General features: G+C 44.2%; 1 pseudogene across 1 annotated transcript; it reads right to left on the bottom strand.

Moving 5' to 3' along the window:
• Positions 1-1,538: 1,538 nt before the first annotated feature.
• LOC308246786 (GTPase IMAP family member 6-like) lies at positions 1,539-17,280 on the bottom strand (annotated as a pseudogene). Its single transcript has 5 exons — positions 17,250-17,280; positions 7,805-7,907; positions 6,328-6,475; positions 4,379-4,463; positions 1,539-2,201 (listed from the first exon to the last, which is right to left on the bottom strand). The product of its transcript is annotated as a GTPase IMAP family member 6-like (transcript).
• Between the last annotated feature and the right edge of the window lie 8,968 nt (positions 17,281-26,248).

Here is a 26,248-nt window from a genome sequence, read left to right as displayed (position 1 = left end):
CTGAGAATGTAGCTGCCACATGGCTTGAAGAAAGGAAAAGTAGAGTCTATCAGGAGGCATTTCCCCTGCCTCCTCCTATCGTGTTTCCACCTGTTGGTCAGACTCCCCATGGAGCATCCTGAAACTCAGAAAAGCTGAGGTGCATTTGAGGTATGTCAATCTCTTTTGTGAGTTTAGATGGCACCTACCTATCAGAGGCCAGGCCCGGACAAACATTCGCTGTCTTCTGCTCCACCTTGCTTCCCATGACCCCTGTCTGCAGGAACAGCCCTCCAGAAAGACCCAAGGGATACAGACCCCCACATCACAAGGCAGAATGCTTCCTACGATTTTTATGTCCCTCACCTGCCACCTTTGCAGGTTCTCTTTCTTTTCTGCCTTCCTCCATTTGACACCCATACATACCTTCCTGGGGACCCCACTACACACCCAGACACTGATGCCATACATGCTTTCTTCCACAATAAAGTGTGAAAGGAAGGAGTTGCAGATAAGTCTGAGACAGGGTTGAAAATCACCTTTGTTTTCCAACACCAAAAGGCAGATATAATGAAAGGTGATTCTAATTAGACTATCCCTGATCTAAGTCCAATTTAGGGTTAGTGCTCCTCCTCTGCCAAGCCCCCTTGGTACCTCCTGGGATTTCCATCTCCTGTAACCAGGTCTAGGGTTTGCCTTCCTGATCAAACATGGGTCATGGGATAACCCAGCCCTACTTTGCTCATCATTCCCACCAGAAAGTACCCAGGAAGCTCCTTTGTTGTGATTCAACGACCTGTTTCAAGAGGGAATAAGAGGCTGCTCCTTCTGCACCTTCCCTCTTTCTGCTAGCTTTCTTGTCCCTAGTCCAGCTGTTGTCCCTCCCCACTTGCTGCAGAGCCATTCTTACATCCTTACTCACACACATATCAGGTACCTTAAAGTCACTCCTGCCCCTTTACTAGTGAGGACATAGCCCAAGAAGTGTGAAATCACCTGACCAATGTCCCACCGGATTTGCTATCATCATGTAAGGAATGACACCAGTGACCAGGATGCTGTGGGGATCATGTGAAGAATGAGGCATGACCTACCCTCAAGAAGCTTTGGTTCTATCAGGGTAAAGATAAGAACCTCAAGAAAGATAATGCCAATGCAATGTGGGGTTCCATATGAGAAAGCATGCAGGAAGTAGAGGGGAACAGAGGAAGGAGAGATCCACGTGCACTGAAAGATATGATGAAGGACCTGGATGGGAGTTAAGAACTCAGGAACCCATACCCCCTTACCATACCAGACACTGACCTGGAGACTGGCATAGTCAGTGACCCATGAGATTGGAGGACAAATGACAGGCTGGAAGCTGGACACAGGGCTGAGAGGGACTCACAGGGAATAGCTGTCCCTCAGTGAAGTCCAGCATATGCTCAGATGGGTGCCCACTTCAGGAGACCTTTGTGAGATTCCTCAGATGCCTTCTGGATTCTGCACAGTCCCTCCAGCCAGGACTCCCCACTGGGCCCTTCCCCAGAGCCTTGCCCCTGGATTATCTGCCTTCCCTATACCTCTGTGAGCAGAAGATTTTGCTGGGAGTATTGGTAAGCCTTGTTGCTGTAATGATGGCATTCGTTTTCCCACAGAACCCCCTCGATTTTGTCCATGAGCTCCTTCAGCTGGGCCTCCTGCTCCGCCCCTTCGGCCCTGTTGTTGAAGCCACAGTGACGCCTGGAACAAATCACGTCCAGCTCAGCCGGCTCCCAGTTGTCAGTCTCTCGCACATACTCATCCAGCGAGCCACCATCCAGGTCTTCCTTCCTGGTGAACACCAGGATGGTGTAGGCCATGACTCCAACTCCAAAGACTTCCTGGAGATGCCTGACCACCAACTGGTCCTCCTTTGTGAACCTGCCCAACTTTGTCACCAGGAGCACTGTGTGTGGCCCTGGGGAGGATAAGGGAATGGCTTCCCAGGATCCCTTATCTGCCACTTCCTGTGGAACTCCAGGGGACAAAATATCGGGAGTGTCTATCACCTCAAGTTCCCTCTCTGGAAGTTCTTGGTCACTGGTTTAGCACTGAGCTTAAACTGGAACACTACCCAACCAAGGATGCTGTTTCCTGTTGCACTTTTCCCACTTCCGGTTTTCCCCACCAGGATGAGCCTCAGTCTCTTTGGGGTCTCTTCCTTCTCCCTCAGATCTAGAAGCATCAGAGAAAGCAGAGGGATTGGGGTTAGAGCCTCACCCCTGGGTCTGCTCCATGACCTCAGGGCAGGCTGTCCTCTGAGGAAGGACAGATTAACATCTGCACCTGAAACCTGCTCTGGGCTCACATCCCATTCTTTTTAACGTTTGTATTGTGATAAAATATACATAACCTAAAATTATTGTTTTTGCTATTTTAGGTGTACAATTCAGTGACATTGAGTACCTTCACATTATTGTCCAATTATCACTCATATGCATCTCAAGAATGTTTTCATCACCACAACCAGAAACTGTCCTCATGAAACAGTAACTCTTCATTCTTCCCTCCCCCCAAACTCTTGCTAAGCACTATTCTGCTTATTGTCTCTCTGACTTTTACTATTCTAGGGACTTCAGATAAGTGGATTCCTGCAAATTTAATATTTTCTCTCTGGTGCATTTCATTTGGCATATTGTTTTCCAGGTTCACTCATACAGTAGCATGTGCCAGAATTTCCTTTTTTCAAGGCTGAAAAACATTCCATTATATGGATGGATCACATTTTGTTTATTCTTACATAAGGACATGAGTTGTTCCCACTATCCAATATTGTGAATAATGCTGCTATGAACATTAAAGTACACATGACTATTTAAATCCCTATTTTGATTTCTTTGAGGGCATATACCCAGAAGTGAAAATGCTGGATCATATGGTAGAATACCACATTTTATGTTTAGGTTTTGTAACTTCTTCTCAGGGTCACCTGTTCTCACCCAGATGGAAACCAGGCCTTCATGAATATGGGACCCTGAGCTTTCCTAGGTATCCCTGGGTGATGAGGATGTAAGTGTGTGGCCTCTGTGTCTACATCTTATCCCTGAAGTGACTGACCACATCACCTCCTTCAGCTATTTCAACAGGGAATGTAGGGAGTGTGGAATCTTTTAATCAGACCCTGTGGAGTCACATTTTTAAGCGAAATCCTTGAAATTTGGCCCAGATATTCTCACCCAGCTAAATATAGGAACCATTGGCCAGGTGAATACTTACAGATGTCAATTCAGAATTGGGAAGTCTAATGTTAAGCTTTTAGAAATGATTGAGGTTGAAGGACAGGAAGAGAATTCCTTCTCCTGGCCTTTGAGGTCACAGACCGAGAGCACATAGAGAGGTCCCAAATGGCACCTCTGCTTTACAAGTCTGTTCTATATTGAAGACATTCATGCATCTCAGTGACAGAGCCCTACCCCTTGTAGAGACAGGATTAGGATCCTTGACTGGCAGACCCACCAACCAATTCTGACTGATGACATTGGCTCTCTTCAACTTCCCCCACTTGGCTTTGAAAGGGATGTGAGTGAATTGGTGGGAGTTTCAAGGAAGCAAGGAAGGTGGAATGTTCATCCCTGCCCACCCAGCTAATCTGAAGCTGGGTGAAGACAGTACCAACTCCCAACTGGGCAAGCCTGGAACCAGTGCACGCCAAGTACATCACTCAAATTCTTGAGAGGATTTTAAAAGTAATATTTACCTTTGATTGCCATGAGAAAGGGTAAATTACATGCTGCAACTTATACTGGTAAATTTATCATACAGTTTATTAATATGGCTTCCCCTAATGGCTCAGTCCATTCAAGTTCATACAATAATAAAAAAAATCATCATGTTCAAATACATAATGAATCACAAATAATGTCTTCTGGCCAGGAAAATAGATGGATTGTAAGCACTCCTAAACTTTGTCTGCCTGGGTTAGATGATGAAGTTGAGTCCATGACTGTTAAGCACCTGATCCTGATGCAAAAGCTTTTGGGGGAAGAACCACTTGAGAAAGACCAGCCTAGAGATGAAACAACTCCTTATTCATATGGTTCTTTGTAGCCCCTCTGACCATCAGCAGTCCTACATCTGAATCAGCAAAGTACCTACTTAGGGTCTGCAAGCCTCTGCCAAGAATAGTGGTCTTGTCATGCCCATCTCCCTGAGGCATGACTGGTGTTCTCTCTCTCTCTCTCTCTCTCTCTCTCTCTCTCTCTCTCTCTCTCTCTCTCGTCCTTCCTCCCACTGTGCCTGTTGGGCCCTCTTCACCCCATCTTCTGGGTGAAGCTCTGACTGGGCTGCACTCTGCTGACTCTCCAAGGGCACCCTGCACATCACAGTCCCCATTCATACCTGCCTCAGATTCAGGTACACTGGGAAGTCATTTTACCTCCAGACACATCTTGTTTAGGATGCTGGGCCAGTGCTCCTGTGGGATTGTCTAGGAGAATCAGCTCATATTCTTCTTCCTCCACCTAGAGAAAATAGTATGTCTGACTGATTTTCCAACTGAGTTTCAAGGGGCACCTGACTTTGTCTTTTTCTTGTCAGAAGGAAGAATTTTAAGTTGCTTTGGAGGAGGGGTGGATTGAGTGAGGAGAGGGGAGGAAAGACTAAGATACTAACTTTTTAGGGACACTGTTTTTTTCTCTCTCTCCCTCTTATTTCTCCCTCTGTCTATCTCTGTATTTCTAACTGTCTCTGTTTCTCTTTCTGTTCTCCTCCCTGTTCCTCTTTGCTCTCTGTCTCTCTTTCTCCACTTCTCCTCCCCTCCCTCCCTCTGCTTTTTGGTCTTCAATGTGATTTCACAGAGAAGGTGCAATCAGCCTGCAGCCTGAGGAACAAATGGTGTTTGGGTGGACGGAAGGTCCTGGAGCTGCCGTATGAGGAAGAGAAAGGAGCAGAGATGCAGAAGCAGGTGACACTGTGTCCCGTGAGCAGAGGGAGGATGTGTGACCAGAGTGTTCAGGGTGGGAGCAGGACACTGGTGAGGGGCTGGCTGGGGGTGCGGTGTGCCAGGATGATCCCTGAGGAAGGCCTGGCAGTGAGGATGGCAGAGGGCTGAGAGGTGGGTGGCTGGGTATTGTGCTGAGGAGGCCAATAGCCTTGGCATAGGAACTTCATGGCTTTAGGACAGTCCTGCTGGAGCCAGGAGACCTCAGGGCCCACCTCCAACGTCATACTGCCTGAGCCTCAGTGCCCTCTAAGTGTGAATGCTGGGCCTGAACTAGATGTCCTGTCATCCCTATAACATTCCAGCACATTTTATGACATTTTCTATTGCAAGCTGTAGTCTATTGCAAGCGCCGTGTCACCCACCAGAAACTCCCATCATCCTTCAGGTGAGAGGACAGCACACCCTGTTGCCACCCGCATTGCCTCACCTCAGGGACTAACATTGTTCCCTGTTCCAGGAGTCCATCCTGGTGTGTGGGTTTGGGAAGGAAAGTGCAAGGCCCCAGGACTGTGTGCCAGGACTTGCAGGACACTTGGAGACCTTCACAATCAAGGACCGTCTCCAGATGAAGGCTCCAGGGTGTGGGGACACCTGACTCGCAGGCCTCTAGACCCAGCCCTGAACAGTGCCTCACACCTTTGCCACACTTGGTGGTTTTGTCTCTGACATGGAACACGGAGAAGCTACACCACCCTGTTATGTTTCTCCAGAAGATAGTGAAACTCACGGAAGTATCACCCCATGTAAGCAGGGAGGCAGGGCACAAGGCATACAAAGTTCTCCTGACTTTTTAGTCACAACCCTTTCTAATATACCACAAACACACACCTTCACAAAACACACACACACACACACCACTCACACAATACACTCACAACCACAACACACACATACACTCACAAACATATACACAAACATACATATACAACACATACACACAAATATAATACACACAAACATCACACACACACCACTCACATAATACAATCACAAAACAAACACTCACAAACACACATGTACAAAACATACATGCATGCACACAAACATAACACACAAAAACACGACAGACATCATCCACACATATACACTCAAACACAACACACACAGTATAACATACAAAAATATAATACATATAGCACACACATGCATCACAAACACAATAGACATAGAAACATATATATACAACATATGCACAGCATAACACACAAATACACACTCACAAAACATAACAACACATAAACATAACATACAAAACAGAACACACACCTCACCTACATATACTCACAAGCATAACCCATACATAAACATTCATAAACAACACACACAAACAGAGCAAACACAAATACACACACACAGAGAGACACTCACACTCTTGGACTTACCAGGGTGCTGGTCATTGAACAATAGGAGTAGCCATTACCTCCCATTACCTTGTGCTCTTGAAAGTTCTTGGTTTCTCCTTTGGGGGCTGACACATTGTAGGCGTCTGGGGGACTTGACTGGAAGAAGTTGAATAAAGCACTGGAGGCACTGGAACAGAAAGAGAACATTGCTGGTATTTTTTCAGCAAAATGTGACCAAAAGCCCAGCAAAGAACTGCTCTAGGAAAGCAGCTGTCAGCTGTGGGTGGAGAATCAGGAAGTGGGAGGGAACACCAGGGCCAGGCCTTTCTGAGTCAGAACCCATGCTGTGTGCACTTTGTCTGCAGCATTCCTATCTAATAAAAGAGTAATATGCAAATTAACCATCACTCCACTACACCCACAAGCCACGCCCACAAGCCAATCAGGAGCAAATATGCAAATAAACCCAACCAAGATGGCTACCGCCACAGAGAGCAGGAGGGAGGCTTGGGTTTCCCCGGCGATGGAGGAAGCCAAGCTTCTGCAGCCCTGGCCCGCCCAGGCCTCTGCTTAAGGCTACAAAGTTTCAATTATAGAAGATACATAAATTCCAACAGAAATGGCTGCCGCCTCGGAGCAAGCAGAGGGCTTGGCTTCCCTTCAGGCTACATAGTTTCAATTGTAGAAGATAAATAAACCCCAGATACCAGGGCCTCCGCTTGGGTCACCAGGGGGCCTGGCCAACCTGCAAACCACCACAGGCCCCTCACCCAGGCCGCCTCACGCCCCAAGTGAACCCCCACCCTGATACAGGAGACCCTTCAAGGCAAACCAGCTGGCCCCTACCTGTGCACCAGGCCTCTATCCTATCTAATAAAAGAGTAATATACAGATTGACCATCACTCCAACACACAAGATGGCTGCCCCCATGTGATCAAAGATCCTGCCCCCATGTGGACACAAGAAGGCCACCACAAGATGGCCAGCAAGGGAGGGCAGTTGGGAGGGACCAGGTCTGAAAGGGAGGGCAGTTGGGGGCAATCAAGCTGGCAGAGGAGGGAAGTTGGGGGGACCAGGCCTGCAGGGAAAGGCAGTTGGGAGGGACCCAGGCCTGCAGGGGAGAGCAGTTGTGGGGCACCAGGCCTGCAGGGAAGGACAGTTAGGGGCAAACAGGCTGGCAGGGGAGCAGTTAGGCATCAATCAGGCTGGCAGGGGAGTGGTTAGGGGGTGATCAGGCTGGCAGGCAGAAGCGGTTAGGGGCAATCAGGAAGGCAGGCAGGTGAGCAGTTGGGAGCCAGCAGTCCTGGATTGTGATAGGGATGTCATCCCTTGAGGGGTCCCAGATTGGAGAGGGTGCAGGCTGGGCTGAGGGACCCCCTCCCCGCCCCCCCCCCCCCCGTGCACGAATTTCATGCACCAGTCCTCTAGTAGTGATATAAACAGGAAGAACAAGAAGCGGGGAGTACAGGTCTGCAGAGCTGGGACCTGAGGTTTCTGCTCTCCTGGAAGACCCACAGAGAGACACAATTTGCCACTCCCCTGGGCATGGTTGGGTCTGAGAGTGATGCCTGGAACTCCAGCCACTTTCCATCCACCAGCCTGAGGTTGAGGGCAACACCTGAAAGCATAGCAGAAAGTTGGAAGAAACCTGAGCTCCTGAGTCTCCCAGGGCTGAATCCGACCTTATTGCTGGACTTCAGCCAGTGACTTCCCTTAATGTTTAAGCAACTAAAGCTTGAGGTCTCTTTTCACTGCACTTGAAAACATTTGAACTAAGAAAATGTTCTCCATATTCCTTTAAAAAAATCCTTAACTCTCAGAACTTCCAGGTGCTCATTACATGAATACTCCGAGAAAGTGGCATGGAGAATAAATTATATCTCTCCTCTTGTTCCATGAATTAGGAAGGACCACCCTCTGACACTGAGTGCCAGCTGCAGAGTAGACATTCTCTGAATCCTAAATAAAGTGTAAAATCTTTTCAGTGGAATTATTTTGAAGAATGAGAATGGGAGGGTGGAGGAGGAAAGTTGACTGTGTCCAGGCTCAGGGGAGAAACAGAGCTCATGTTTGAACATTTTCCAAAGAATTATTTAGTATAGGGTTAACAAGACCCTTTCTCAAAGTCACTAATCATCCAAGAGATGCAAATCAAAACAACAATGAGATACAATCTCACACCTGTCTTAATGGCTATTATAAACAAATCCACAAACAACAAGTGCTGGTGAGGATGTAGAGAAAAGGAACCCTCCTGCAATGCTGGTGGGAATGCAGACTGGTGCAGCCACTGTGGAAGACAGTATGGAGTTTCCTTAAAAAGTTTAAAATGGAACTCCCATTTGACCCAGTGATCCCACTTCTAAGACTATATCCCAAGAAACAAGAAACACCAATAAGAAAGGATATATACACCTCTATGTTCATAGCAGCACAATTTACAATAGCTAAGATTTGGCAACAGCCTAAGTGTACATCAGCAGATGAGTGGATTAAAAAACTGTGGTACATCTACACAATGGAATACTATGCCACTATAAAAAAGAAGGAACTTTTTCCATTTGGAACTGGAGAGCATTATGCTAAGTGAAATAAGCCAGTTGGAGAAAGATAAATATCACATGATCTCACTCATATGTGGGATATAATGATCAACATAAACTGATGAACAAAAATAGATCCAGAGAGAAATAGCAGGGGAGATGTGTGTGTGTGGCAGGGCGGGGCGGGGGGTTGGGGGGGGGAAGAAATAGAGAACAACCAAAGGACTTGTATGCATGCATGTGAGCATAACCAATGGACACAGACACTGGGGCGGTGGGGACTTGCCCAGGGTGGGAGTGGCTGTTGCGGGGGGGAGGGGGGTGTCAATTGGAGAAAAAGGAGATATATGTAAAATTTTAGACAATAAAAAAATTTTTTAAAAACGAACTTTTCTCCTTCTCTACCATAAAATATCCTCGGGCAACTCTCCAGCTTGACTCCCCCTGACATCAACAAATGGGGGACAACATCTGGATTACCCTAAGACAGAGATTTTCAACATTTTTACCTCATGGTATACATAAACTAACTGGTAAAATTCTGCCACACACTAAAAAGTATATCTTTTTGCTAATCTGCCAAAATCAGGTATAATTTTAGTTTATTCATACTGGATGACTATTGTGTTGGCTGTTGTCATTATTTAATTTGACAACCTAAAGGAAAAAAAGATCATTGCATGTTTTAAAAAATTATTGCAGCACACTGGTTGAAAATCACTGCCCTAGGATTTTCTTGGGCCAAGTTTATGCCTGGTATGATGCCTTCCCTGGAAGGAGTATGAGCTCACCCATTTTCCATTGGAGGACAGGATGTGCCCCAGTGGGCATCACAGCTGGCACATCCTGCTCCATAGTCCTCACCCTCCTCTGCTCTCCCTCTGAGGGTGCAGTGCAGTGAAGGGAGCCACATGTAAGAGGGTGGCCCAAGATAGAAGCCTGGTTTCTCTCTCTCTGCCCGCCCCCCCCCCCCCCTCCTATTGCCATCAGTGGCCATATTTTGTTGATTCCACCTCCTCGGTGTCTTCCATTTGTGTCTTCATTCAATTTGTTATGATTCAGACCCTGATTACTGAGATGAAATTATTTCCTTCTTTAGTAGTATAAACAGGAAAACAACAACACAAGACTGTTATTGTTTTTCTCTTGAACTAGCACAATTAGAACTCAGAGGCTTAAAAAAGGTAGTATATCCTTCAGAAAAGTTTATGTTTTTTTCTTGCCTGTTAGCATGCCTTGTGATGTTGAAATCTAGACATGATACTTCATGTTAGGAACTGAAGTGAGTAGGCCTGTAGTTTTTTGTTTCACCTGTTGTCTGTGAGTCTCCCTAAGAACCCCCTCTTTTACAACTTTGAAATTTTTATTTGTTTACACTTTTTCAATTACAGTTGGCATTCAATATTATATTAGTTTCAGGTGTATAGCATAGTGTTAGACATTTATAGGCCTTACAAAGTGATCCCCTGATAAGTCCAGTACCCACCTGGCACCATACATACTTATTACAATACTAGAGGCCCAGTGCATGAAATTCGTGCACAGTAGAGGGTTGTCCCTCAGCCCGGCCTGCACCCTCTCTAAACCAGCACCCCTTGGGGGATGTCCGACTACCAATTTAAGCCCGATCCAGGGATCTGGCCTAAACCGGCAGTCGGACATCCCTCTCACAATCCAGGACGGCTGGCTCCTAACCACTCACTCTGATCCCCCTAACTGCCCTCCCTTGCCAGCCTGAGCTCCCTAACTGCTCTCCACTGCTGACCTGATATCCCTAACTGCTCTCCCCTGCCACCCTGATCACCCCTAACTGCCTCTGCCTTGGCCCCGCCACTGTGGCTTTGCCCTGCAGGACATCTGGTCTAATTAGCATATTACCCTTTTACTATAGATAGAGGCCTGGTGCAAGGGTGGAGGCCGGGTGGTCTGCCCTGAAGGGGGTCTCAGATCAGGGTAGGGGTCCCCTTGGGGGGCGGGACTAGCCTGGGCAAGGGGCTGAGGGTGGTTTTCAGGCTGGCCATGCCCCCATTGGGGTGGGGGTCCCTGCTGGGCGGTGTGGTCAGTCTGGGTGAGGGGCTGAGGGCCTTTTGCAGGCTGGCCACACCCCCATCTTGGTGGGGGTCTCCACTGGGAAACAGGCAGCCAGGGTGAAAGGCCTGGAGCAGTTTGCAGGCCAGCCAGCCCCTGATGGGGTGGGGGTCTTTGCTGGGGCCAGGGTGACCTGGAGCAGGGGGCGTGGCAGCCTGGGCAAGGGCCTGGGGTCAGTTTGCAGGCCAGCCAAGCCCCAAGCTTTGTCTGGAAGGACATCCGGAAGGTCTCCGGAAGGTCTCCTGGTCTAATTAGCATATTACTCTTTTATTAGTATATGTTATTGACTATATTCCCTATGCTGTACTTTTCATCCCTGTGACTACTTTGTAATTGCCAATTTGTACTTCTTAAAGGACTCCTTCTTAAATACAGTCTGTCCCTCATAGTTCTTGCAGCTTCAATTACTGTTGCCATACCAGAGTCCTGTCGATGTGGTGGTCAGGCGTGAGGGAGGGGCAGTGTGGTCTTGGAGTTAAATCACACTCTTAGTGAGTCTGTGTCCCTGGGCTGTGATCATTACACTTTTTTGGCTTTTTTTTTTTCCAGCTTTCCCTTCCCCTTGTGTCTTTTAGGTGACACAGGCCAAATAAGGTAACTTCTGGCTTTTCCTCCTCTTTTTATTACAGCTTCATTTTTCTCCTCTATGTCCTGGCCTTGAGGGTCCCCCTTTGTTATTGAATGCTTCATCCCATTTTTTGCTTGTTTTGTTTTATTTTTTTCTCTGGAACTGCTATGAAAAGATGGAACCAAAATGTTCCTCAGGGACTATATTCTATTATAAAGATACTAGAGGCCCAGTGCACAAAATTCGTGCATGGGTAGGGTCCTTAGGACTAGCCAGTGATCAGGACTGGTCAGGTCCTCGCCTATTGACTAATGATCCTCTGCCCAGAGACAGATCAGTTAGTTGAGACCAGGACCCTGAGGGGATACACTTGAAAAGCTGATGAATATTCTATTGATATTCTCCCCTGAGACCTCAGATAAAAGCCCTCGGGACAGAGGACCCAGCATGGCTCTCTCCATGGAGCAAACCCGTGCCTTTTCCCACACCCTTCTTTCCTCTCTCAAGGCACATCTCTAAATTCCAAGTATCCTTATTTGCCTCTCTATTGCCTTTACAGTATAACTTGTATCCTAAGCCTATTTCTTCTAAGGTTCACTTCACTTCTATCTGTGGGTCACTATAAATGAACATTTTTCTTATAATCAAGTCTTAGCCAGAACTCAAGTAATGATGTTGCTGAACTGGGGTCTAACACCTGGCACCATTTTCATCACTTAACAATAAGACATCCCAATCTGATTCTCAAATTGTGCCTAAAGGAACATCAAAATTGGAGTAGTCCCTGGCTAATGACATCTAAAACCAGCCTTCTGAAGATCAAGATGGTGTGCCCATAATTTATGTGCCTGCTTAAAGAGAAAACACACTCAATATTCTTTAGGAGAAGTAATAATATTCAAAGCCTCTACTATAAACTATTAAAAATTCTTCTTGTCTAACATAAGGCTAGAAAGCTATAAAACTTCCTTCTATGCATTTATATCTAAATCTCTCAAAATTTTGTACATTCTGTTTACACTATAATTCAATTTAAAATATTTTCTATATCCTTTGTGATTTCTTTTTTCACTCATGGATTACTTAGAAGTTTGTCCTCAATTTCAAACATTTGAGTATTTTTTTAGAAATTTCAGTATCCAATATGGTAGCCACTTTCCACATGTGGCTATTGAGCATTTGAAATATAGCTAGCATGCCTGAGAAACTGAATTTTACATTTTATCTAAGTATAAATAGCTTTAATTTAAATTTAAAAGCTAAAGCAGTATCAAATATTTCACCGTGAAACACAGCTTTGTTGTTTTGGTAGAAATATATTTATTCTAAGTGTTGTATCACGTGTTATTATTGCTCTATTGCAATGCCTCGTTTCCAGTATTAACATAAACACATCATTGATCTAGTCATCACCAATAGACTGATTCAATTTGAATAATTCTTTTTACTTTCATTTGAATACTTTATGGAGACAGCATAAGTTACAGTGAACCTATCTACATTGGCATTGGTGATTCTTTTATTTATAATGTAATTAAATTAAAATTAGATTTAAAATGTAAGTATGGACAATTTTTATAATTGAAAATAAAGAATCAAAGACTTGGAAGAAGATCTATTACAAAATTGATGACAAATAGAGATTGCAATTACAGTACAGCTAATACAGAAAAAGCTCCTAGAGATATTGGTAATTTGATAAAGTACATCCTTTCAAGGAACAAAAACAGAATCAACAAAACTAATCACTGAAACTAGAATTGCAAGCCCAAGGAAAAGATCCTAAACAACTTTTTTTTTTTTTTTTAATAGGATCTTAGCTTGTAACTTGGGCTAGCTACAAAACCCTTAGGATAAAATTGCAAACATACAAAAAAGGGACAAAAAACAAACAAACAAACACTTTTATTACTTTGATCACGGAGGATTTCACTGGAAAATTTTAAGAAAAATTTAAACATTTAAAAATATACAGAACGTGAAAAACCTCCCATGAAAGCACCAAACAATTGCCCATATAAAGCAAGACATTTTGAGTAATATAAAAGACTAATTGATTTAAAATGTGAAAAAAATGCAAGTATTTTTCTTTAGAGCTACAAGAGATGTGTGACATAAGACACTGCCCCAAAAATATTGTATGTCTTAAAGAATACCCAAATCTATGAAGAAATTTTAAAAACTCAGGAGGAGGTATTCAAATTGGTGGTACAGATATTATAACATTTGATTAGGAAAGCTGAAGTCAATGTTGGTGTTAAAAGTCAGATGGGGAGAACCAAGATGGTGTCATAGGTAAACGCCTGTACTTGCCACCTCCTATAATCCCATGAAAATTATAAGTCATATACAGAACAACTATCATTTAGAACCATTGAAATTTGACTGAATGGCAGTCCTACAGTAGAGAAGTAATGAAGAAAGAACATAGATACTGATAGGAGGGGTAGAGGCATGGAAAAAGCTGGTCCCACACCCACTTGTGGTGTTTTTTTAATTGGGAGAGACATCTATCAGACCTTCTGTGAGAAGCAGGGGGTCCCAGCTCTACACCAGACCCAAGCCCATGGTTCCAGAGCTTGGAGGAAAAATCACTGTAACTTTGGGCTGTAGAAACCAGTGGGGATTATGGCTGAGTAACACAGAGGCTGCAGGAGTCCCAAGTGTACCTCTTAAAGGACTCATGGAAAAACTTACATGATCTAGCTTCCTCTAAGTTCTTGCACCAGGTGGTGGCTTTGAGGAAATCCAGGGGCATACAGGGAGGAACTGGACTGTCTGGCATTGGAGGAAGAACTCCAGGGAAAATTTCTCAAAGATAGGAGTGCTTGCAGGGGTCAATGTTTCTGTGCTGGGACCTCCTCTGTTGCAGAGCTGACTGGTAGTCATATCTGAGTTTCCATCAGCCTGGCCCACACTGTTTGTTCTGCCCTGGTGATTCCCTGAGATCCCGTCCCATCCCATTTGCAGCCCCACAGAAGCTGTTTACAGAAGCTTTTCCATATAAGTGGCCTGTCCTGGCTCAGGCTTTACTTTGCTAAAATCTCTTAAACAAGTAGCAGCTGGAATCAGCTTGCCCCAAACGTATCAATAAAAGGCCCAAGAACTGGCCTAGCACCAACCTTCCTTGCTTTATGGTTCATCCTCGCCTGGGCACTTCCTAGCCCAATACAAGTAGCAGACATCTACAGATCTCTCTGTAGCTCCTCCTAGGTAGCTCCAGGAAGTGCCTGACTATGCACCACCTTGGAGGCTCCAGAGCCAGGGCACCCAATGGACAACTTCAGACCATACCAGATTAAACTCTACACATCCACAGGCAACACACTCAAAGGGCAGACTCAATGAGCATCAAAGCCCTACTGAATCAAGTCCTGCTCCATAGAGATGTCTCCTGTATAGCAGCTCTTCCATTTTAGATGCAGCTGGTCCTCACAGTCAATTGTCCTGGAGGCCAATTCTTCTCAGTGATGGAAGCAACAATCAAGGCCCAACTACAAAAAGATGGTGAACACAGCCCACATAGGAGTACACCTAGAGTGGCCAGGTCAGGTAACTGAAAAGGCTGATCCACTTGGCCCTACAGGACACCTACTACACAAAACCACTCTACCACTTCCAGGAGACATACAGCTCTACTGAATACATAGAAAAATAAGAAGAAAAAAAAGACAGGGACACAGACAAAATGGGGAGACAAAAAAAAAAAAAAAACACACACACACACACACACAAACAAACAAACAAAAAAAAACATGTTACAAATGAAAGAAATGGAAGCAAGCAAGATCCTAAATATATAGTTCATAAAATGGTTATAAGATTACTGAAGGTTCTTAATAATATCTTTAATGGACTTAGTGAGACTTTCAAGGCTCTTAGTGAGATTGTCAAAGACATTAAAAAAAAAAAGTCAGAAATTAAGCATACATTAACTTAAATAAAGAATAATTTACAGGGATTCAACAGTAGAGTATAGGATTCTGAGAATCAAATCAACGATTTGGAATATGAGGAAGCAAAAGATACCCAAAGAGCCCTAACCGGTTTGGCTCAGTGGATAGAGCGTCGGCCTGCGAACTGAAGAGTCCCAGGTTCGATTCCAGTCAAGAGCATGTACCTTGGTTGCGGGCACATCCCCAGTAGGAGGTGTGCAGGAGGCAGCTGATCAATGTTTCTCTCTCATAGGTGTTTCTGGCTCTCTATCCCTCTCCCTTCCTCTCTGTAAAAAATCAATAAAATATATTTTTAAAAAAAGATACCCAAAGAGAAGAGCAAAAAGGAAAAAGAAAAAAAAAAATGAAGATAGTGTAAGGAGCCTCTGAGACAATTTCAAGCATACCAACATTCACATTATGGGCATACCAGAAGGAGAATATAGAGAGCAAGATATTAAAAATCTCTGAAGAAATAATGACAGAAACTTCCCCTACCTGGTGAAAGAAATGGAGTTACAAGTCCAGCAAGCACAGAGAGTCACAAACAAGAGGAACCCAAAGATGCCCACACCAAGACACATCATAATTAAAATGCCAAGGGTTAGAGATACAGGAGAGCCATTTCTGAAGAGAGAATCTTAAAAGCATCAAGAGGTAAGCAGTTAGTTACCTACAATGGAGCATCTATATGACTGTCAGCTGATTTCTCAACAGAAACTCAACTGAAGGCTAGAAGTGATGACTAGCACATACCTACAACCAAGATTGCTCTACCCAGCAAAGCTATCATTTAGAATTAAAGGTCAGATAAAGAGCTTCACAGACAAGAAAAAGCTAAAGGAATTCATCATCACTAAACCAGTACTGCATGAAATGTTGAAGGGTATTTTTTAAGAAGAGGAAGAAGAGCCTGGCTAGTGTTGCTCAGTGGTTGAGCATCAACCTATGAAGCAGGGGGTCATGGTTTGATTCCTGGTCAGGGCACATGGCCAGGTTTCATGCTCAATTCCAGTGCAGGGCTTACAGGAGGCAGCTGATCAATGATTCTCTCTCATTACTGATGTTTCTATCTCTCTTCCTCTCCCTTCCTCTCTGAAATCAATAAAAATATATTTTAAAAAACAAGAAGAGGAAGAAGCAGAAGAAAATAAAAAAAAACAATTAAATAGCAATGGATACATATCTATCAACAATTGCATATATAAATTAAAAGAAAAGAACAATAAATTTAATGAAAAAATAATCTGATTAATAAAATAGAATCAGAGGCATGAAAACATGGAACAGACTGACAAATCTCAAAGGGAATGGGGAAGGGGAACGAGAAGGGATTAACCAAAGATCTTATATGCATATATGCATTAACTTGGGACTCAGACAATAGGGTGGTGAAGGCCTGGGACAGCAGGGAACTAGGTAGAGGGGGGCAAAAGGGAGAAAAAGGAGGGACATCTCTAATACTCTCAACAACAAAGAGTATAAATAGATAAATAAATAAGTCCGTCAGTTGGGCCCCTAGTCTATGTGGTGCAGTGGTTAGAGATTTGGCCACCATCAAAGGATTGCAGGTTTGATTTTTGGTCAAGGGCACATACTGAGTTGCAGTTTCGATCCTCACCCTAGTGGAGGCAGAGTGTGGAAGGCAACCAACTGATGAGTCCCTCTCACATAGATGTTTTTATCTCCCTCTCTGTCTCTCTCTCCCCCTCACTTCCTCCCTTCTTCTCTCTAAAAATCAATTGAAAAAATATCCTCAGGTGAGGATTAATGACAACCATTTAAAAAGTCAGATGGAGAAGCACAATGTTGTCAGTTTGCAATACCTGCTAGGGTATGGTACTCGTCCTTGTCCATGTTCCAAATTTCCTGTGAGTGCCTCGTATCCATAGACTGTAAGCTGGACCTGTCTAAAAAGGGCTGATAGGAATGTCTCCAGGCCTTTCCCTGTGATGCTGAGAACATAGCAGGTCAATCAATTGTGCCCAGTGTACAAGAGAGGATTTAGCACAGCTGAATAATCCTTGAGATAATTCAACTTGTATCTGACCTTCTTATAGAAATAATTTGATCTCATCTAAGGCAACAATAGGGCTTACACCAATTTGATGCTGGTTACGCCCAGGGAAATGTATTAATTTATTATCTTGTACCTTGATTGCTTGTTGTCTCAGTGGACTAACATACACTGCCATCATAGTTGGTGCCTGGGGGCTCCTCCTTGCTCATCACTGTGTACCAAATTCCTGGTTTTCAGGGGCATTCAGTAAATATTTATCACCCAACCTTTTGAAGATTTGCTGAAACTTTATCAAGGTACATTTCCACAACATAGAGAGTCTACAATCTTTCTTGCTCATTTGGGGATCTCTCTGAGCTCACATTCTCTTGCTTCCCTCTATGTTCTCAATATTGAGCTCTATGCTCTGACTATTATATTCTATGTCATGTAAACTTCAAATTCAGTTCTTTGGCTGATTTTCGCAATAACAACATGTACAAAGCATTCCGTAGCCTTTAGCTTCTTTACTGGAGATTTTGGAAGAGATGGTCATGGGGCATGACTGTCATCCTTTTGGAAAAAGGAAAAGCTTATCCATCCAACTCAGGAGGGAGAAACTATGAAGTGACACTTCTTAAATTATGTCCTTCTAAAATGCAAAAGTGCTTGATCGCTTTCGAAATGTGAGACCACATCGTGTTATTATTTTTACTTCTCAGACTGTTCTCTCTCAATTTTGGCCTGTTGTGTCCATTTTGTATTATTATTGTTATTATTATTATTATTATTATTATTATTATTTTACTTTTTAAACACAGGAAACAAACTGTCCTTTTTCCATTTTTGTCAGTGGAGACCTGACAAAAGTCAGATAGTGTGGAATGTTTTTGTCACATCTGACCTGCACTTTGCTTCCTTAGGCAGACCACAGAGTTCTCTGTAAGGTAAGTCCAGCTGAGTCAGACTCACATGGTGTCATCTTCTCAGACTGTGATTCTTTGGCTGTCATGTGTTCCCATGTGCAAATTGTTTGTTCCATCCACAGAGATGAACAAAATCCCTTAACTTTGACCTCTGGTCCCTGCTTGGCCTCCACTCATTTTATAACCCATGTCAACATTCCTTTAACATTATTCTGCAAATGATAACCCGCTAACTAATATGTGACTGCAAATTAACAACCTGCTTGCTTAAGAATTCTAGGAAATAACTTCAGAAGAAGCAAAATCCAACCTTTAGACATTCTGGCTCTGGGATAATTGCTGACAGAAGCTGCCAAGAGTTTCTTATCTCAGAGATTCTCTCTAGAGTCCCTCTCATGGCATCAGTGGAGTGTGGACAAAAGAGGCCACATGCTGACCTGACAAGCTCAGGGGAGGCCTGCATGGCAGTCTTGCAAACTCAGAGACCTAAAGTAACCACAAAAAATGGTCTGAAATTAAACTTTAATTAAAAGCTGTTATAGTGGGCAGTTACGTCCTAGCCAGGTATCTTCACTGATAAGGTCAACCTTTACCTTATTAACTGAGCCTATCTGTCTTTTTGCATCTATAATAACATACCCTTGAAGTGTCTAGGTAACTTGTAACTTCCCTTTTTCTGGACCCCCTGGGGCACAACCAAATGTGTTGGGTGCCAGGATAGATCCCACAAATTCCTTCATTATCATGTTAATTGTTCCTGCACCCACCTAAGTGTGTGTCCATCATTTTACTTTTTATCCAATCCCAGGGGTTTTCCTGCTTTGCTTTATCCCACTGAAGCATCCATCTTATATAAATACTGCTGTTTGAAATTTTAACCCTGCTATTTGGCTTCTGTAAATTCTTGCTTGCTAAGACTACTCCCACTTCAGAGAGGCCATTAAACCTTCCCCAGACAAGGTTATCAGTGCTGGCGCCAGGCCAGGCCTCTGGTTGAGGTCTCAAGGCCCCAGCACATATGGGCTCTTTAAGAACTTGCAAAAGGGGTCAGAAACACCCCATATTTGGGAGACAAAGAAGGTAAAAACATATAAATAGGGAAAATTCCTGTATGTTGGGGCCCAGAATTTGAGAGACATTTTCCTCTGGACCCGCACGTAATAAATGTAACTCCATCTCTCTAAGTATTGCTTGGTTCTTCTCCGGTTTTCTGTAACATTATTGGTTCCCTGACTGAGAACAACTGTGCTTGGCCTTTTGGCCTCTGGTGAATGGGCCTGTTTTGGGGCCCAGGGAGCCGGATAGGCCTCCGGGAGGTGCCACTCTGCTGATTTAGCAGAATTAAACCAGGGTACTCAGGGCACTCCTGGACCTCAGCCCAGGACCCAGCTGGCATCTGGAGAGAGTGGACGGACACTTCTGGATCTGTCGACAAAATCTGTAAGGTAGGGGCCCCGTCAGTTCAGCCCACTCCAAGTGAGTGGAAGGGGGAGCTTGATCACCTCCCTGGAAGCCATATGGCTTCCTCAGGCAAATTAATCAGGTGACTGTTTAAACTCTGGGTAAATATCTGGTAGAAGTAAAAAACTCGGACTAACTAGTATATAAATGTGGGACTCTGGAGGTGAATGAATTCAGATTCGATTAAGGAATTATGAGTTTACTCTGCTGTTTGTGTGGGACTAAGCAATTTGCTACCGAGAAAGGGGGACTGGACACAGTCTTAACTCCCCCAGTAGGTTCTCACCAAGACATTGGTTGAGAATTCTGTTCTGGGGCATGGGTGCCGGGAGTACCCCCATGCCCATCTGGGGAGTTTGGGCGTTGTTTCATTTATCTGCTCAGCTCCAGTTTGGGCTAGTCTACTGAGAGAGTGTGAGTATGGATGTTTGTCTGTCTTGGCATAATTATCTGCTCATTAACTGGTCTGTGTGAAGCGAAAGCTACTTTGATTTATTCTGCATTTCTGTTGATTCATCTGGCTAAAATATTTTATTTATTAAAGGTTGAACCTGTAATGGTCTACAAACGTCTTAAGCAGTGCTGCTGAGTTATTTTTCTCAGAGATGTTTGCTCTCTATCACAGTGGGAGGGAATCAGCCCACTTAGCTAGTAAAAATTTCTCTCTAATTTTGTATAAGTAAGGGTTTCAGTTTGCTCTGATTTGTGAATTTGCTGTATTAAATTGAAATTTTAAAGTCTTAGGGTTAATTTAAAGATATAAATTTATGACATTTCAAAGAACAAAGAACTTTTATTTATGGCTTTCTTATCTCTTTTGGTGATCAGAGACTTCCAGGGGCAGGGCTTACAGCTCCGCAGGGCGGAGAGATTTACAGGCCCTGTCCCTGCCTGTGACATCATAATCCAATGTGAGCCACCTGTGGTGGAACTAAGGCAGAAGTTATTATAATCTATGGACCCCCGATTCTAATAGCATCTGTAACTGGATTAAAGATCTTTTCTTTCAGGAGGCCTTCCAGGCTTTCAGTTCCCAAGAAATCTCCCTACACACCCTTATCTTCCTCCTCCCTATCTTTCCAGGCTGACTAAGAGTCACTTTTCTCCACAGGTCGGACCTCAGTCTTCGAAAGGGAGGACTACTACAGTGGTAGTCTGTAGTTTTCTCTGAAACTCCCACTGTTTTTATTTCTCCCCTCTGTAGGAATTGTCTTTCTCTGACTCACAATTGGGAAGAGAGACAAGCAACTGGACTGTGGGACAGGACAGAGGACGGGGGGGGTTGTTGGCAGTTAATTATGAAGCAGGGAGAAATAGGTTTTTGTTGATTTTACTGGCTGCCGACCATTCTGCTGGCGTAGGGGTATGGTCCAGGTGTCTTATCAGAACTTCACTAGATTCAAGGTAGCAAGTTTTCTGCAAGCATAATTAATCTAGCTGCCCTGGTGATTTAAAACTGGTTGCTAGGAAGACTCATCCCCCAAAAGCCAGATGAAAGAAGGGGGTGAGGGGGGCTGGATGCCTGAGCTGCCTGCAGTGGCCCTGGAAGAAGCCTCAGCAGCAAGAAAAGCAGGGCACAGCAGACATTTACCTGACACTAGAGCTGCCCTGCTGCTACAGAGTGAGTAATGAGTGTTTTACAACAAACAATACAAGACTTAGGCCTTTGGCTTGTTGGCTGCAGCAGTTAAACCAGAAGCCAGTGACTGCTACTAGTCTCCCTGCAGCCCCAGGAATAGAGCAGCCGGCCCGGGATCTGTAAAAGCAGCAGGTAGAGCTAGTGAAAGCTCCCTGTTTGCAAATGTACTGAAAGGGTTCAGTACCTGTTGCTGCTGGAAGAGGAGGGGCTGAGATCCCCTTCCAGTCCACTCCCTTGGGAGAGGCCTGGTCCCTGCTCTGCCACAAAGGGGACTGGCAGGAAGACAAGGGGCCTAATACCCAAGCCACTGCCACAGAAGCACTTTGCAATATGCAAAGCTGTTTCTAACTGTAACTCTGGCTGTTTTGGACTGACAGCTTAAAGTCAAAGAGCAAAGGAAAGGCACTCTCCCTGGAGCGGGGAGCCTTCAGGACTTTGAGATTCTCCAAGAGAGGAGGAGTCTGACTGAGGGATGGCAGAGACCCTGTTGTGTTAGAAGGACCTAAGGCCACATGTTAAACTTATAAATTATGGCTTTCTAGGCAGATGTGCAAGCCCAGATATGTAGGGGTTAAGCTGCCTGTTTACAGCAAAACAACTTTCTCCCGTGCCAGAATAAATTTTAGGGAAATTAGACAGGCTGTGTTTGTGGCTAGAAAGAAGAACTGGCCACCATGCACAGCCCTGACAGTGACCTGCAGAAAGCTGTATAATAGATTTAGATGATACCTGCGACTTCATGGACATGACTCCAGAAAGACAAGGACAATTTTGCTTTGTGTAGGAAGGTCAAGAATAGACTTTAGTCACCTCCCTAAGATATTTGTATAGCCCTACCATATGTCATATATGGTAGCAGAAGATTTGTCTACCTAAGGTGGCCACAGTGCCAATGTTACTGTCTTGCAGGCCTGTGTGACCATGCCCATGTCAGGGGTGGCACAAACCTCAACTTTAGGAAACTGGGGAAGGCCTATTTGGAACAGAGGGAAGTGGTGAGTACCAACCCTTTGTTACAGGAATTACAGAACCCGTGAGGTCCTGTGACATGTGAGACCCTGTAAGCAATAAAGCTCCCTTAGTCCTTTCTCAGAGGGCATGTCACCCCTCCCAGAGACCATATAAAATTTTAAGGACAAGTCAAGTAGGGGGAACCCTACTACAAGGACAGCTATAACTGTCTACTTGAATATAGACACATTTTGAATTTCTCCTTGTCATTTGAAGACAGTTATATTACTCTGAAGAATCCATAGAAAGGACTGACAAGGAAAATCAGAAGATCTTAAAGCAGGTCAGTATATTTTTCTCCTTATATAATTCCTCTGAAATTTGGCAATGCTTAATAAATCATGGCAATACATTCTTTGCATAAATTCAATAAGACTGGTTTCTAATAATGGTTTTATTGACCGGAAACTTTGACTGGAGTGTCATGTTTGAAAGAGCCCTGTCTGAACTCTGAAGACTTGAAGCCAATGAGAGTGCCAAGGAAAAGCCTGGTATCCTGCTTGGGATCCCTGAAAATGGCTGGCACTGGAGCGTCAGGCCCATGCCCTACCATCACTGGCAGTTGGTCAGAGTAGAAGGGGAGCAATAAGGATGACTCTGCATCCCTGCGGAACCCCACACACTCTAGGCCGTGACGAGTAGGAGGGCTACTGAGATGGGCCTTAAAACCTAGGGTGTGGGCCCAGGTGGAGTGGCTGCAGGTGAGGGATTCACCTAACTCAGCAGATACTACAGGCAGGCCTGACGGCAGCTGGATGGCTTGGCTTCCTGGCCCTACGGGGCACAATAAGATTCAATCATGAAATTCTGGCAAAGGTAGTCAGTTACCATTCTTGCTGTGTTTATGCAAACAATCAGGCCAAATTAAATACAATAGGTAAATTAGTCTTTATCTGGCTCTTTTGATAAACATAGAGGTAATTTTGAGGAGAAAAATTCTATTTCAATAGAGGTCATTAAAACTGAAATGTTTTCTTTCCCTTCCACTGGACCATTTGTTACAGTTTGTCTCTGCCAGGTCACAAGCCCACCTCCTTCTGGGCCCAGGCCTCATCATCCCTGTGACAGACAGTAAGGATCTCTTGGCTCTGAGAGAAAACTCCATCCCTCCTCAGCACGAAGCAGCTACAGAAGAAATTCAACGTCCATTTTCTCTAAAAGAATTCAGAGCCAGGATCCTTGAGGTAATATATTAGGCAGTTAGACAGACTTGAGCAGAGCAGGGACGATGGGCCAACTAGCGCTAGAGGATGTAACTAAGTCTTTCCACCTCTACATATGTGAGACAAGGGGCATAGGCAAAGAGGTACTCACCAAAGTCTCAGCCCCTAGAAAAGGCTGGTAGCCTATTTGTCCAAAAGACTTGACCCCTTTGCATTTGAGTTACCTGCTTGCCTCTGGGCGGTAGCAGCCACAGCTATGCTTATTAAAAAAGCAAATAAGTTAACCCTAGGGCAGTAACTAAACCTAACAGCCCCACATGAGGTTGAGGTTTTACTCCAGAACACACTAGAGCACTGGATGTCAAACACTTGAGTCACCCAGTTTCAGGCTCTCTGGTAGACAAAAGAAAAATCAGTAACAATTTATACTGATAGCAGGTACACATTTACAACAAGGTAAGGGCTCTCCATAGAAGCAAGAGGGAACCGGGCCACAGATGAAGCTGCCCAGGAGGCTGCCCTAAAACCAGTGGGGCCTCTATAGATTCTAGTGACTCTTCCAGATTCTGACCTACCCAATCTAGAAAAAGTTAAAATCCATAACCAGTCTTTATTCAAGTTCTTACAGGCTTTACAGTCTACCCAGGAAGCAATCCAGAAGCACATCTGAGACGCTCTGTCTGTACCACCTTCTGATCTGGTTCATCCCTTCCACCCTGGTGACTCTGTTTGGGTAAAGAAATTTGCCACCCAAGGACTGACTCCTTACCTGGAAAGGACCACCTCCACGGCAGTCAAGGTCAACGGAATCCCAACATGGCTTCATCACACCCGGCTTAAGACAGCCCAGGAAAAATAGAGAGTCCAGGACTCTTTGGACTCTCAAAAGATTACTCCTGGCCCTCATTCCTGGCCCTTATCTTATAAGCAGCCCCACTAACTTTATTAGGCAGCAAATTAAGATTATAGTCCTCAGGGGTAAATATAACTACAATGACTAAGAGTCAATGATTTGACTCATGTACATAAAACCAGTGGGGAATGAAGCATCCATCTTATATAAAAACTGCTGTTTGAAAGTTTAACCCTGCTATTTGGCTTCTGTAAATTCTTGCTTGCTAAGACTACTCCCACTTCAGAGAGGCCATTAAACCTTCCCCAGACAAGGTTATCAGTGCTGGTGCCAGGCCAGGCCTCTGGTTGAGGTCTCGAGGCCCCAGCACATATGGGCTCTTTAAGAACTTGCAAAAGGGGCTGGAAACACCCCATATTTGGGAGACAAAGAAGGTAAAAGCATATAAATAGGGAAAATTCCTGCATGTTGGGGCCTAGAATTTGAGAGACATTTTCTTCTGGACCCGCGCGTAATAAATGTAACTCCATCTCTCTAAGTACTGCTTTGTTCTTCTTTGGTTTTCTGTAACACCACCTCCTTAATCTATCACCAATAAATTTCATGTAACTCACCTATGTCTCTCCTTTGATTGCAATGTATAAATACAGATGTAACCTGTGGGAACCCCTATCAAGTCCTACATGGTTCAGGGTTCCGGTTCAGGATTCGGGTTCTGGAGAAGGCCACACACAAATGAAAAGAGACTTGGAAAAGTATTAATTTGGGAATATTGGGGGCCAGGCAGGAGCCCACCTCTAGTGGGAGGACTACACACTGCTCTGGCCTTTCTATCCCTTTTATTGAGACTATGGGATACACCCATAGCCCTTAGGCAGGAAACTCAAATAACAGAAATTTACATAAGACAAACAGAGGCGGAGGCTGCTTCAGCTAACAATGTCTCAACTAAACAGTGAGCGAACTAGCTCTGACCTTCCAGAGCAATGAAGGTTGTTGACCAGCCTTCCAGGTTCCCTGTCCATATCTTTCTAATTAGTGAGACAATGATCAGTTTCTGGCATCTCCCTGATTCTTTCCTTTAAAAAAAAGCTTGTATCTGCAGACTAGAAATAAACATATAAGAACAAAATGTTTGAATGTCCAACAGTTCTTTGAGTGCCAATTTCAATATCAAACAGTTCCTTATGTGTACATGTCAGCAATGATATCTGGATGGTGGACAAATGGTAGTAATGCAGGTCTGACCCTCTCCAGTTTGGTCCTGGGTAACCTGCCACGACACACAGCTGCTGACTGCTAGTGTGGCAAGGCGTCTTCAGCGTCTTCCATCTCTGGACTGTTTCTCCTCTTGTCTTCATGGCTGGAGCATTCCTGTCAATTCCTCTCTGTTGCAGGAATCCACATGGTCTTGGAGTTGTTTTCTGAAAATATACAAACGTATTCTGGACCAAAAGTTAATAAAGGAATCTTTTCTATAAATTTGAATTGGGATCCTTTTTATTTTTGCCCAAACAATTTTCCTTTGGCTTATTTTGACATCATGTGTGTTTTTCAGGGGTGTCTTGCTGTTAGCATTACAAGTGAAAATTAATTTTCTAGATGTAATTTACTTACAGGATATTTTTTCCTTACATGCTATTTTTCCACTATTCCCCCTTTTTTGATTAATGGAGGCTTTTGGAAATTTTATAATGCAGTCTTGATAACTTTAAATTTTTTTACACAAAAACATGACTGCTTTAGGTTCTTTGCATGTTAAGCAATTTTACC

The sequence above is a fragment of the Plecotus auritus genome (assembly GCF_963455305.1).
Source record: "Plecotus auritus genome assembly, chromosome: 4".
Classification (NCBI taxonomy): Eukaryota; Metazoa; Chordata; class Mammalia; order Chiroptera; family Vespertilionidae; genus Plecotus; species Plecotus auritus.
The sequence above is the reverse complement of the archived record's forward strand: the minus strand, read 5'-3'. Positions and strand labels throughout refer to the sequence as shown.